We start from the raw sequence: 15840 nt of genomic DNA, 5'->3' as shown, positions 1-15840 counted from the left end.
ACTTGGGAGGCAGAGGCAGGCAGATCTCTGAGAGTTCAAGGCCAGCCTGGTCTACATACTGAGTTCCAGGTCAGCTGGAGCTACAGGGAGTCCTGTCTCAAAAAGACAAAAATTAAAACTACCATATTTAGTCAGATGTGGTGGCACATGCCTTTAATCACAGCACTCGGGAGGCAGAGGCGGGCAGATCTCTGTGAGTTCAAGGCCAGCCCAGTCTCCATAGTGAATCCAGGATAGCTGGGACTACAGGGAGACCCTGTCTAAAAAGACCAAAAAGCAAAAAACAACAAAAAAACCCCAAACAAATAAAAACTACTATATTTTAGAATGTTTTCCAGCTTCATTAAACACAACAAATTATTATTTTGTAGTCTTAAGGATTCATCATTATGGTGGCAAGCATTAATTACTAAGTGGGCTTTACAACATGTATCTTCAGAGATTCTGGAGTTGATAGGACCATACTCCTAAGGCCCCAAACTCCAAACATCATACTGCTATATATGAACCACATGACATTTTAGTGGTGAAACAAAATCTATTATACAAAATATGGACCTTGGGCAGTATTAAGAAAAAGTCTCCAAACCAGTATAACTGACTTATATACAAGCACTAGTAGTGAGTTGAGTACTATTGATCAATATTATTCAGGTCAGTAAAAAAATTGTAATCAACCAATTAACGGGCTAAGTTTACATTGTTTACTGACAAGGGCTTTAAACCCTTAATTTCAACAGATTGATACAAGCCTCTCAAACTCTTCAGTTAAGTTTCTAACTCTAATCCATCTCACTGCACTGAATAAATAACATTTTGTCTAACTTTGATTTCTTCCAAATATTCCACATCATGACAGGGATCAAGGGCACCATCAAGAGGAAAATTTATAACTCAGGCAATGTTCTCATTGCAAATGAACTCTATACTTTAAGAAATGAATTATAAATTCATCTAGAGAGTGACACAAGGCAAGCTGGCTTGCCATTGCCTCCTCTACTAGTTTAAATACTTGAATCTTTTTTCCTTGTGTGGCAAGTGCCTCATTTATAGTAATCAAACTCGGCTCTTTTACGTTTAGACTGAACTTGTCAAATTCCTTACTGGGATGGTAGTTATAACCTATTAGTTTATGGATAACTGTCTTCTATTTTCTCAGATTCTCAAAGAGGACCACTGGAGGCCTCTGTCCTAGAATATCTGGCACTTTGAGTACTGAGGTTTGTCTTGCAACTTGAAATTCAGAGCAACAGTTTTATGTAAAATTGAATTTTAATTCCAAAAAGCTGCCCTGGGGAAATAGCTCAAGAAAGCACTTCAACGAGTTTTTGAACTGAATCTCCTCTGGGTCTCCCTGCACTTTCAGCTTTCATATATTGCAGCCATCAACAAGTCCATCTATGGCAGATGGACTCCCTTTTAATTACTGCCTCAGATTTATTGCTGTGGTTTGGGAACCATATAATCAAACTCATCACAAAGGTCCATGAAGCAAGATGAATGGCTCCTTTAGAACAAGCATGCAAAGTTTAGTGCTTAAGCCCTGTCACATCTATTTTGACTAGTCAAAAGCTGTACAAATCCTTTCCCTTATATTCTGACTGTGGTTCATCTGGGCCAGTGGCTCCCAACCATAGCTGCATAGTAGAACGATTGGGGATATTCTGATTTATTCAGTTTGGGATCGGGATGGATATCTACTTTATGAAAAGCTTCCCAAGCAATTCTAATTGCATAAAACCATTGATTTAGGTGAAGCTATTAAATAATTGGGTCCTAGACAGTCAAGTTATTATTTTACAAAGATAATTGTTTTACTAATTGAATTTAGTTTTTAAAATCTATTTTAAATTTATTTTTTCTCTTCCTTAAAATAACAACTTAATTAAGTTGCTTTCCTTATTGGTCTTTTAATTGAATTTTTTACCTTACCAATCAATGACCCTCTTGATGCAGAAAGATTATGCACTCATCATTTAGGTTCACTCTTCTTTCCTTTGCCAACATGTTGAATCTGGGTACACTAGCTTCTCTCTATTTTAGATATGATGAGCAATTTTTAATTATATTCTGGTAATTTGGGGTATTGAGCAATGAGATGGGATCTTATTTAAGTCCTCTATTTTGGCAGATTTCTGTTAAAAATGGGCCAGGAGGGGACAGTGGGATATTAGTACTGTTGAACAGGAATGGAGAACAGTCTCTACAACTTGGCCTCCATCAACCACACCTTGGTGGGTATTCTTTACAACCTGTAGGAGGGAAAGGGAACCTAGTCCAGGACATAAAGACTCAAAAAACAAATCACACACACACACACACACACACACACACACGCACAAACACAGACCCCAGGGTGCTCAATGCTATGCTGTTTCCTGAATCCTGAGGGCCCCAGCTGCTCTACTTTCTTTCCCACAGTTTTCAGAATCACCCTGAATACATTTAGCTGTATTTAGTGAGACAGGCAGAGAGAGATGCATTTATTTCATTTTTCTTAAAATGGAAGAGTCCCAACTCCTTATTCAAGATTATGCTTGTGAAGAGATTATTGTAAAATACTTTTTTCCATGGAAAGCTTCCAATGTAGCTGAGGATCTAGAGAGCACACACTCCAGGGGTGGCAGGTCTCAGATAGGAGGAACAGATGACAAATCTCTCTTTAAATTGGGGTTAATTTCGGATTAAAGATGGTTCAATGGTTAAGAGCATTGGCTGCTCTTGCAGAGGACCTTGTTCAGTTCCCAGCACCCACATGGTGGCTAACAAATGCCTTTAACTCTAGTTCCAGGGGATTTGATACTCTCTTCTGCCCTCTGCGGTCTTGTACACATGTGGTGCACTTACATACATGCAGGTAAAACACTCAGAAAAAATTTTTAAAATGCTGCTAATTCTCAGATGTGAGTATCAACCTTATGTCTTCCTTTGGAGCTCAGGATGAGCACGTCCATTTATCTGGAGAAAATCCAACCTTGGGTTCTCGGGGGTAGGTAGAGGGGCTCTAGGACTACATATTTGACTTGAACAAAACGAAGCTCATCACCCTGACCTGGCTCTTCCTTCTCAGGGTTTACTTCAACAATGTGCCACTGGCCACACATATAATCTCCTAAGTCCAGGAAGAGTAGTCTTCCTCAATGTCCCCACCTCATACATCCTTGATTGGGGAGGCACAGACTGAAAAGGTACAGGATATGGGGCCTGCCTCTCTCTTAAATTTATGTCCTTGTGTAAACCCTATCAGGATTCTCTGTCTCTTCACCTAAAAATGAGGTCTTAATACTGCCTCATAGGAAGGATAACAAAATGTTCTAAATTATTACAAGGAGATGATTAAACTATTGTACAAATAAAACACTCAGAATATATTTTTTAAAATGTTAACTTGAATGAAAAATGACTCAGAAATCTCTTACGTTTTATATCTTCTCTCCATTTCTGGTGCCAGAGCATCCATTGAGATGATTCCAAGAGTCCCTGAGATGGTTTTTCCTACTTCTTTCCATTTCAGTCCACACTTTGCAGTGTTCTTGGTATACACCACTTAAAGTCTGTTACTCTGCACTGCCAAAAGCAGTGGATCACACAACCCTTTAAGAATTTGGACACCAGACATGGTGGTACATGCCTGTAGTCCCAGCATTTGGGAGGCAGAGGCAGGTGGATCTCTGTGAGTTCAAGGCCAACCTGGTTACATAGAGAGTTCCAGGTCAGCTGGGGCTACAGGGAAACCCTGTCTCAAAAGACAAAAAAAAAAAAAAAAAAAAAAAAAAAAAAACAATTTGGGAAAAGCTATGAATGCCCAGCATAGAAAAATGCACAATGGGCTGGAGAGATGGAGCAGCGGTTAAGAGCACTAGCTGCTCTTGCAGAGGACCCAAGTTCTCAGCACCCACATGGCAGCTGACAACTGTAACTCCAGCTTCAGGGGATCTGGCACCTTCTGAACTCTATGGGCATTGCACAACACGAGTGCACTTACATACATGTAGGTAATACACACATAAAGTAAAAACGATAAAACTTAAAAAAAAAAGAAAAATGCACAAGATCTGGCATATACCTATGGGCCCCTGAGACCCTTCTTTGACCCCAAAGCTATTCCTACCCCTTCTCTGTCCCCTTGGACAGTCCTCCCTGTGCACCACTACGTCAGCATTTAATAAGTTGTAGTGTGGTGATGGGTCTTCTCAGGCTGCAGGGCTGTAAGAAAGGAATTTCTGTGGCTTAAGCCACAAGCTGTGGTGTCTTGTTATAGCAACTGAGCCCACTAGGACAGTCTCTACCCCTGATGGCACTTTGGACAGATGACTGTTGAGCCACTCATTTTACATTCCCCAGACATCTTAAATGAAACCCATTTAAGACTGAACTTGTTTCTATATTCTCTGCTACATTCCTGTTTCTTTTCCTGCATTTGCCATCTTACCAAGAAACTAGGACCATCATTTACCTAGGCATGTAGAAAGAAATTTCTGACTTGTGACTGTTTTCTCTCTTCACTGCCCACAGCCTGTTGTTTCTGCCACTTGAGTAGCTCTCTTTTAGAAAGATTTATTTTCGGTTCCAGCCTCCCTCTGGCATAGGGGCTGAGAATGCAGGGGACTGCCTGTGAGTGCCCGGATCCTGCCTCTACATGGTGGGCAAGTAAGCAAAGTTTATTGAGAAGAGAAGAAACAGCTCTCTGCAGCCAGGAGGGGCCTTGAAAATGAGTTGCCAAGTCTCCATCTTTTTAAATATTTACTTATCTATGTACTTAAAACATGGTCTTATGTGACCCAGGCTGGTCTTGAATTTATTTATTAAGACCTTGAATTTGCTGTGTAGCTAAGAATGACCTTGAATTTCTGATCCTTCTACTTCCACCTCCTGACTTCTGGGATGACAGACATACACCACCAAGCCCAGTTTTCTGTCTCCATCTTCATATGAACTTCTTTTCTTTGTGTCTATGTGTTTTATCTGCTTTTGTAAGGCTACCAGTCACACTCTAATTTGGTATGATCAAATCTAAATAAATGCATCTTTAATGAAAAAAAAAGATTTATTTTCACTGATGTGTCCATGTATGTGTCTATATGAGTGAATGCCACAGGTGTGTGGAATGCCTACAGAGGCCAGAAGTGGGCATTGGATAACCTGGAGCTGGAGCTATAGGCAATTGTGAGCTACTTAACATGAGTGCTGGGAACTGAACTTGAGCCCTCTGGAAAGGTAACAAGTACTCTTAGTCACTGAGCTATCTCTCCTAGTCCTTTGAGTAGCTCTTGAACCACCTATGAAGATTTCCTGTTCTTGCCTGAGTTCAGGCTCTTATGATTTATTTTTTTAAAAAATATTTATTTTGCCGGGCATGGTGGCGCATGCCTTTAATCCCAGCACTTGGGAGGCAGAGGCAGGTGTATCTCTGTGAGTTCAAGGCCAGCCTGGTCTACATAGTGAGTTCCAGGACAGCTGGAGCTACAGGAAGACCCTGTCTCAAAAAAAGACCCCCCCCAAATATTTATTTTTATGTGTATGAGTATTTTGTCTGTATGCATGTACATGTACCCACTGCATGCAATGACCATGGAGGCCAGAAGAGGGCATGGATCCCTGGATCTGGAGTTACTGATGGTTGTTAACTGCCATATGGGTTGGTCTTGGTCTTCTGCAAGAGCAGCCAGTGCTCTTAACCACAGAGTCACCTCTCCAGACCCTCTTGTGATTTCTTTTTACTTTTTGGTCTTTTTGAGACAGGGTCTCCCTGTAGTCCTAGCTGGCCTAGAACTCACTATGTAGACAAGCTGGAACGCACAGAGATCTGCCTGCCTCTGCCTCCTGAGTGCTGGGATTAAAGGCATGCACCACCATGCCTGGCATTCTTGTGATTTCTTAACAGACCAAGGCAGCAGCCTCTTAACTGCTTTTCCTGTCTCCAGTCTTAACCCCTCTAAGTCATTCATCAGCACCCATTCACTGAATACCTACTGTATGGAAGAAAGTGTTCTAGGGTTAAGAGTCCATGATCCTTCTCTTGGGTTTATGTTCTAATGGGGAAATAGGAGGAGACAGATTTTTAGACAACTATATGATATGACAGGCAGTAATACAGAATGGTAGGATAAAGGCATAGAGAATGATAAAATGGATGGAGGTGAGTGCATCATTCTAGAGCACCCCTTTGAGGTTATGTGTGAGCAGAGATACGAATAAATGAGGACTCCATGCAATGCTCAGAGAGGAGAACACTCATCAAGAATAAACAGGAAGAGCAGAGACTCAACAATGAAGCCCTGAAGGGTGGCTTCTTCCTACTCTTCTGACTTCTATAGGATTGTTAGTTTGCAAGGGGCATAAGAGTAACTTATGATTGCTGAGTACCACATGATGAGGACTATGCTATAGACTCTGCATGTGATATTTCAGATGTGTTTACATGCACTCACTAAGGATGTTATTAAAATGGGGCTTGAATTCAACCACCACCTGTATATTTCCACATACCCTAACACCCATGTTCCCAGACCCCACTGGGATGTAATTTCCTTTCTTTCCTTTACCTTAAGTACTGAAGTGTTCTTCAAATGCAATAGAGGGCATTTTTACAACTCCTCCAGCTTTGTGAAAAGCCAGGAGCTGGAATGTCAAGGACATGGGAGAGCAGGGGAAGAGCAGCAGATGCTAGATATGGCTTCCTAAGAAGCAAAATGAGGAATTTGCTGAAGTAGGGAGAGGGAACTGAACTGGTCAGCTGTGCTACACCTTCTGGGCATTGTATCCATTGCATGCTGTAAAGATGTCTCTGGGTAGGTACAATTCCAATAAAATAGAATCTTTTAATGTTTGTCATTTAAGAAAATCAGATTCTTTCTGTAGCGCAATTGAGTTTCATTATAGCAATTTTGTGTAAACAAAGTTTGGGAGTCAATCAATAACAGAGAAACTCATTTATCTGATGCTTACCTAGGACTAGAGTTCAGGAACAGCATAGGCACCTCCCCAAGACTATTGCGAGTTGGGAGTAAAGTGGGACATGTATGCAATGCCATTATATGGCATGAAGATTATTCTTTATCTTGTACTTTGTTTACTGATAGGGTTTCCCTATGTGGCCCAGGCTGGTTTCCAACTACTAATCCTCCTGCTTGAGTCTCCAGAGTGCTGGGATTGCAGGTGTGTATCACAAGGCCTGGCTTATATTACTCTTCTTTTCTTTTGGAAGACTGATCTTGATTGAACTTCAAGGAGTTTTTTTTTGACACAGGGTCTCTCTGTAACCCCAGCTGACGTGGAACTCACTATGTAGACCAGGTTGGTCTTGGACTCACAGACATCCCACCTGCCTCTGCCTCCCGAGTGCTGGGATTAAAGCATGCACCACCACACCTGGCCCACAAGGAGATTTAAAAAAAAATATTGATGCTTGCTGTTTTTCTCTCTTCCTGTTAGAGCCAGGCGGCCAGCCTGACTCAGGACAGAGGGCTTTGGAGGAGATAAGGGGAGGTCTCCTTGTTCCTAGAGTCTACTTCATAAGTTTCATGTAAGTAAGTGCACCTGTGTCGTGCAATGCCTGAGGAGGACAGAAGAGGCTGTTGGATCCCCTGGAACTAGAGTTACAGGCAGTTGTTAGCTGCCATGTAGGTGCTGGGATTCAAACCCGGGTCTTCCACAAGAACAACTATTGTTCTTAACCACTGAGCCATCTCTCCAGTCCGAGATTTAATTTTTGATATAAACCATGAAATCATGAGTCTTTGTAGAAAGCATTCTCTTTCAGGTATGGTACTTACATGACTATAATCCTGAGGTAAGAGGATTCCATATTTGAAGCTAGCCTGGGTTACAAGGTGAGTTCAAGGCCAGCCTGAGCTAAAAAGCAAAATTCTTTCTCAAAAACAACAAAAACACTCAATACCACCACCACCAGCACCAGCACCAGCACCACCACCACCACCACCCAAATTGCATTCTTTCTTTCCTTCTGTTTTAATCTATTTGGGCTGCTATGACAAAATACCACAAACTAGGTGTTTTATAAACAACAGACATTTATTTCTGACAGTTCTGAATGTTACAGGAATCCAAGATGAGAGTGCCAGTTGGGGTATGAAGACTGAGCTCTTCTGGGTTGTAAACTGTTGACTTCATGGCATCCTCATGTGGTTGCATGCATGAGGGTTACTCTGCGCCTCTAAGGTCACTAATCTCATTTGTGAAGACAGAGCCCTCTTGAGGGCCCCATGGCCTCATGTCATCACCTCAAGGGCTTAGGATGTGAATACAGGAATTTTAGAGGGATATATTTAAACCACTGTATCCCCTCTCTTTCTTTCTCATACATGTGTATATACACACGTCAAGTGAAGAAACAAATCTTATGGCCAAATCCAGTTTTGTGATGTCTAAACTTTCAACAAATGTTTCCTCAAGAGCTAGAGCAGCTAAAGTAAAGAAATGTAGGGGCAGAATAGGTGTGCCATAAATGTTCTTTTTTTTTTTCTTTTTTTTTCTTGTGTGTCTTTCACATGTCAAAACTGGAAAGTAGCCTTGATTGCCAAGAACTGAGACTGGAATGGACCTGCATAATCAAACTTTTTGGTGTGATCCTCATCTTCCACTAACTCCTACACTTCTTTTTTTATTTCTTAGTAATGACCCTGTGACTTACTATGCCACTCAAAGGTCCTTTTGTCTTGTCATTCCTTCACAAAATATTGTTCTTTGTTAAAAAGCATATAAAAGTACCTTGCTTTGGCCATTTTTTCACACTTCACTCTTTTGTGAAGATTCCCATGTACATGAAAACATAATAAAACATGTATGGCTTTCTCTTGCTAATCAGCATTTGTATTGAGTCCCTAGGTCCAGCCAAAGAGCCCACATAAGAACAATGTGAGGTACACAGGGTTTCCCTCCTCCTACGCCTACTGAAAGATTTGATTTCATGGACCTCCAGTATGGCCTGGGTATAGGGATTTTTAAAAAATTCCTCAAGAAACTTGGGGTATAGGTCATGATGGACCATCTCAACATGTTGACAGAAACAAAACAAAGGACCCCTCCCAAACATAAACATACAAACTCCACAGGCTATTCCAGTGTATAGTGAAGGGTTAAAAACCCTAAGCACAGCTGGGTGTGGTGGCACACGCCTTTAGTCCCAGCACTTGGGTGGCAGAGGCAGGTGGATCTCTGTGAGTTCAAGGGGATATCAGAGTATAAGGGCTCTAGTGGGGGAAGGGAGGCTATGGGAGGGTTCTACCAAAAAAAAAAAAAAAAAAAAAAAAAAAAAAAAAAAGAAAAAGAAAAAAACCCTAAGTACAAATTGAAAATAGTCAAAATCAGATAAAAATCTCAAACGATCAGGTCAGCATTGAAAGCACCCATTTCCTTGCCTTTTTCAGGTGTAGTACCTTTTCTTACATGCCTCTTCTTTGAACATACGGGATTGAGGCTAGAGAGATGGCTCAGCGGTTAAGAGCATTGGCTGCTCTTGCAGAAGACCCAGATTCGATTCCCAGTACATACATAGCAGCTACCAATCATCTGTAACTCCAGTTCCAGAGGAATCTGACACCCTCCTCTGACCTCAAGGGGCACTGCATGACATGGGTGCACATACATAGATGCAGGCAATAATATACTCAATACACATAAAATAAAAATAATAAAATATTTTTAAAAAGATGGGATTATGTGAAGAGAAGAATGATGTGCAACCTCTCTCCAAAAGTGCTGTTATTTTTTTCTCCCAATAGAAATAAAACAACTTTTTTTTCTTTTCTTTTTGTATACTAATGGACCACCCCTTGTATCCACTGATATGTGGAGCAGGGTCAATACATGATCTAAGTGTTGATTACTGAACTTTCTGAGGGCTTATCAGTAATCTGTCCTCAAAGGGTTAAGATGAAATGCTGTAGAAAGCAATTATGAATAATGGGAAGATTTACATGGATAAATAAGGACAATACAAGGAGAAAGAGGGTGATATAAAGCCCAGGCAGAAGATGCCCAACTTTGTGGTTAACTTGTGATATGAGGTTAGAAACAATACTGAAACCTCACACCAATGACTCAACTTCTTTGAGCACTGGTATTTTCACTTATAAAAGGTACTTTCTGCACAGGATTCTAATGGTGGAGATAGAACAAGATTAAACCACTACTGATTCCTAGTATCGCTCCAAATAGATTATACATTATATGCTCTTCTTTTTAAATTTTACTTATTTATTTTTATTTACGTGTATGAGTATATTGCCTACATGTATGTAAGGTACCCATGTTGTGCAATGCCTGCAGATGTCAGAAAAGGGCATCAGATCTCCTGGAAATGGAGTTACACTTGGTTGTTAGCTGCCATGTCGGTGCTGGGAATCAAACCTGGATCTTCTGTAAGAGCAACCAGTGCTCTTAACTGCTGAGCCATCTCTCCAGACCCTTACATGCTCTTTCTAAAGGGGAGGCATCAGGTAGCAGGGGTTAGGGACTAGGTTGTAAAACCCAGCTCTGTTCTCTGGGAGCTTGAAGGCCTTGGCTGGGCTGCTTCATGTTTCTGAATGCTGGTTTCCTCTTGAGAGCAAGACATCATAGTGACTATACGCAAAGGCTGCTGGGCATGCATCCCAGGCACTGTGCTGTACTAGCTAGTGTGCATCCCTGCTTCTTCTACAGGTGCAGGAGGTATTTTGTGGACAGACTGCATGGTGTACTCTTGAACTGTCAGTGCCTGTCAAATGCCTGGAGAAGCTACTCAGAAAGCTTTAATGCACAGAAGAAAGCTTGATAAGACAGTACTTTCTTTCTGTAGTTCTGGGGATTGAACCCAGGTCTTCATGCACTCCAGGCAAGTGCTCTATTGCTGAGCTACATCCCCAGTTCCCAATAACACAGTTATATAAAGGAAGCCTATTACTGCCTTGGCATGGTTATATCTCTTTCTACAAATGCAGAGATTTGTTTGTATATATGTCTCTATTTAGGGCTTTGTTTTGAAAGGATCTGGCTTTCAGAAATCTGATCTCTGGAAAAATGGGTGGTGGTATACTGATTTTCTTGTATTTTAGGTCTCAAAAGGCTTTGCATTTCTTTAACAAGATGACTTTTTATATGAATCCTTCCTGAATGATTTTTGCTTTCAGGTACTGCTTTGATACATGTTTGAAATTTGAAACTGAATTTCCAAGTATAGTATTGATGAAAGTGAACTCTACCTTGTGTCTGAAAGAGCCCACTGTTTGATTTGCTTAGTACTACTTTGCATAAGTAGTGGTCTCTTAAGTAGTGGACAAATGGTATTACTTCTCAGCAAATGCCAGAAAAACAATATGTAGGGGAGCTCTAAAATTTTCACTTCTCTTATTGCAAAAAAGTCTTGAAAGAGAACACGACTCAGGGAGACACCACATTTTAAGAAGCATTTTAAAATCATACAGCTTACACAAATTCAATGACAAAATGAATGTGTGCTAAAACACCAAGAGCAGCAGAACTCTTTTATTGCCAAAACTAAAGTAAGGAAAAAAAAAAGCCTTGTAAAATTAATCTGAAACCTTATCATCTACCATTTTTCCACAGTCCTTTTGAATACAGGCACACCTTTTTTTCTAAGAACACGATTTCCAAATATCTAATTTTGCTAAGCAGCTTCTTTGGTAACAGGCAGGAATATAAACATTTGCATAAGATGCTCAAAATAACAGAGCTCCCAGGACCTGCTGAGAATTAATTAGGAAGGTAGATTTATTACCTAAATAAATAAATAAACCTGAATGCTACTTGGGGTATGACATTAGGGATTATATACTGCCATTAAAGAGGACTAATAAATATAGTTTTTTAAAGGCTTAAGGGAAGGGAGAAGGCTAGCACACACCAGCTCAGGCAGTGCCAGACAACAGCTGACTGCCTCTGTTGAGGTTACTATGGAAACGCCTTCCCTTGGGACACTGCCAGGAGAGGGTGCTTTAGAAATGGTGGTGGGGAGCAGAGCAGGCGGGCAGATGGATTTCAACAGGGTTCACCTCTGTATACATTAAAAGGAGAATCCATCTTCCAAACAGAATGATATCTTTCTAGCAAGTCACATCAAATGGAGTAACAAAGCATGAAGCTTGGCATAATTACAACCCATTTACCTCTATGAAACCTGCACATCAGTTCAGATAATTGTTTCTTTCCTTGTCCCTGTTTGCCTTGTATTTCCCACACAACTAAAGGAGAGATGTTATATAATTAATTGGCTACTTCCTTAGCCATCAAGCCCAAACTGATAAAAGGATCTATATCAAAACAACATTAATGGGCAGATTCAAACATTCTTCAGACCAATTCATCAGGCAAAACTAACACTCATCAACAAAGGAAGGCCAAGAAGACTTCCAGCTGCACATAGGTTAAATATTTCAGCTTACATGGTCTCTCTCAAAATCAGTGAACAGAATTCATGTTTACGCAAATTACACCTAATTTAGCAATGTGCTCTCTGAGCACTGGTCTGGCTACATCAATGTCTATGAAAACCCAATGGCAGAAGTGCATTTATTCTAGTAACATGCCTCAGCCCCGAGGAGCAATCTTTTCCATCAACTTACAGTGATCTCCCAAGATAATTCTCAGAGTCAAAGAGGTTGTGATCAAAGCTTTGGACACGGTACTACTAATTATGTAGGTAATGTAATGTTTTCTCTTTGTTCGCCTATCAAGCCCCAGCAATCACAAGTCTACCAGCTTCACAAAATATTCAAATTCTGGCACTACTGTCCCTTGCAAAAATTCTAATCTTTCTTGAGAAGTGTATTAGAATTAATGCTTTAATTCAGTATTACAATATACAAATATGATGCAGAGAATGACTCTAAGGCGAAGATATTCATTTGACAGTAACAGAAATTCAAGCTGGCTGAAACCTTAACCAAAGCCTGCAGTGTTTGTACACAGAAAGTTACTTGGGTACTAACAGAGTCACCCGGAACTGGAATATTTCCTTCTCAGATCACTGTTACAATTATGTGACCATATTACTTGTGGTGCTTGCTGAAATTATTCTTAAAGATTCTTTTTATCTTTTCTTGGAACAGTGACCAGAACCACTATTACATGACTAATTGATTGGACAGTGTTTGGTAGTCAGAGAGGAAAAAGGTGTCAAAAATGCATCTTTAAATATATTTGCTTAGCTTTAACAAAAAGATCAGTCTTTATCTCCTTAATGAAAAGTAATAGAAAATGGAGAGAGGTTCTTATAGATTGAGACAGTGTATACTAAATAAGCTGTTTGTCTATCTATCTTTTTGTTGTTGTTTTTCGGTTTTTTTGAGACAGGGTCTCCCTGTAGCCCCAGCTGGCCTGGAACTCCTAAGCTATATATTTTAAAGTAACAGAAAAACATTATATATCTATACACAGAATGAATGAAATAAAAACAAATGTACAGAGGCTGAAGAGATGGCTCAACAGTTAAGGGACCCAGGCTCAGTTCCTAGCACTTACATGATGACTAATAACCATCTCTAATTACAGTTCCAGATGATCTGACTCCCTCTCCTGACCTCTGTGGGCATTGCACAACACAGGTTTACTTAAATACATGCAGGCAAAACACTCAAACACATAAAACTTCATCAGCAACAACAACACCGTCCCCAACAAATGGATGATATCAAACAGTCGTGAGAATATGAAGAAATAGGTACTCTCATTTAGTGTAGAACATAAAATGGTACAGCCACTTTGAAAGACTGGCAGTTCTTAAAAAGCTAGACTTAGTCTTATGTGATCTAGCAACTGCACCAGGTATTTACCCAACTGTTTCAAAAACTTATGTCCACACAAGAAACCTGCATGCAAATGTTTATAGTAGCTTTATTCATAACTGCCCCAAACTAGAAGCCACTAGTTATCTCTAGTAAGGAGGGATAAACACATTGCGGTACCTCAGTATAACTGAGTATTATTCACTGAGTGAAAAAATAGTTATCAAGCCACAGAAGGACATGGGGGAACCTTAAATGCTTATTGTTAAGTAAAAGAACCCAATCTGAAAAGTCTACATGCTATATGATGCTGATATGACATTGAGAGAAGGTGCAACTAGAGAGACAGTAAAATGATGGTTCCCAAGGGATTAGAGGAGAATAAATACATCACGCAAGTATGCATGTGTGTGAGTGTGTATGTGTGTGTCCCTTCAGATAGGATTCCCCTTATCCTTGACATTCTTTCTCTTCAATGGTGCAATGCGTGAATATTAGGCTGGAATGGGTGAATTCTATTCATTTTACTTTGCAGTGCTAGGGATGAAAGCTGAGTTGACCTCTTACATGCAAGTCAAGGATTCACCTTCACAGCCCCAGCTGGATACGATCAACTTGAAAGAAAGAGACTTGGAAAGTTACTGCACTTTTAGAGTTCATAAAATTATGTCCAATTGTAGTTAAAATACCACAGTACAGGAGTGAGAAAGGATCATGCTATGCTACGTGTGGCATTAATGAACAATGGGGAAAAGAAGTCTCTCCCCTACGGAACACATATACTCACATACCATAAATTACCATGTATGTGATGATTAAAAAATATACTACTCAGGGCTGGAGAGATGGCTCAGTGATTAATAACACTGACTGTTCTTGCAGATGACCTCGTTTGAATCCCAGCATCTACATGGCAGGTAACAACTGTCCGTAACTCCAGTCCCAGGGGATCCGACAGCCTCTCTGTCCTCTGTGGGCACTGCATGACATGGGTGCACTTATCTACATGCAGGCAATACACGCATACACATAAAATAAAAATAAAAAAAATACTACTCAGGGCTAGAGAGATGGCTCAGTAGTTAAGAGCACTGGCTGCTCTTGCAAAAGACCTGGGTTTGGTTCTCAGCACCCACATAGTGGCTAACAATTGTCTGTAACTCAAGTTATAGGCGATCTGTTGCCCTCTTTTTTAAAAAATAGGAACTGTAGAGTTCCTCTAGGCAATAGGGGCCATTGTAAGATCCTGAGGAGCTCTTTCCTCTCTCAGGTACAAAAGTCACAAAGGTGAAACCAAGTATAATTATGCAGAGTGTGAGAGGTTGATGCCCTCTTCTGACATTCCTGGGCATTGCATGACAAGGGTATGCTTACATACAGTTGGTATACTCAGACACATAAAATAAAAATAATAAATATTAAAAAATATACTACTGACCAACTCATGGCTTCAAGAGGAATTTACAACAGAAATGATGATAAGGCTACATAAAATGAGCAATTCAGCTCAAACCATTCTTAAATACAAACATACAGCCTAACATGCATTTAAAATATATTAAAACTAAAGCTGTTAAAACCATCATCTAGGAGCCGGGTGTGGTGGCGAACGCCTTTAATCCCAGCACTTGGGAGGCAGAGGCAGGCAGATCTCTGTGAGCTCAAGGCCAGCCTGGTTTACACAGTGAGTTCCAGGACAGCTGGGGCTACAGGGAGACCCTGTCTCAAAAAGACCCCCCCCCAAAACCCCCCAAAAAACCGTCATCTAGGGCTGGAGAGATGGTTCAGCAGTTAAGAGCACTGGCTGTTCTTGCAGAGGACCTGGGTTTGATTCCCAGCACCCACATGGTATGCTGACTAACAACTGTCCGTAACTCCAGTTCCAGGGGATCTGACACCCTCTTCTGAGGGCATTGCATGACACTTACATATACAAAGGCAATATACTCATACACATAAAATAAAATAAAAAAACTCATTTAAAGAGCTAGAAAATGGGCAACCTAAAGAATGGAGAAGGCTAATGCTCACTGGTCATCCCAACACTTGGGAGGCTGAGGCAGGAAGACCTTGAGCTTGAAGCCCTTCTGGGCTACAT

At 40.6% G+C, this 15840-nt stretch overlaps 1 protein-coding gene and 1 non-coding gene across 2 annotated transcripts in view; both read right to left on the bottom strand.

Moving 5' to 3' along the window:
* Positions 1-15840, bottom strand: part of Myo1d (myosin ID) — a 481196-nt gene that overhangs the window by 159400 nt on the left and 305956 nt on the right. The window lies entirely within an intron of this gene.
* LOC115066790 lies at positions 14947-15062 on the bottom strand. The gene has a single exon (XR_003846236.1). It is a non-coding gene; the product is annotated as a small nucleolar RNA SNORA64/SNORA10 family (small nucleolar RNA).

Source organism: Nannospalax galili, unplaced genomic scaffold, assembly GCF_000622305.1.
Source record: "Nannospalax galili isolate Female #2095 unplaced genomic scaffold, S.galili_v1.0 scaffold363, whole genome shotgun sequence".
NCBI lineage: Eukaryota > Metazoa > Chordata > Mammalia > Rodentia > Spalacidae > Nannospalax > Nannospalax galili.
Note: the sequence above shows the minus strand (reverse complement) of the source record. Positions and strands in the feature narration are given on the sequence as shown.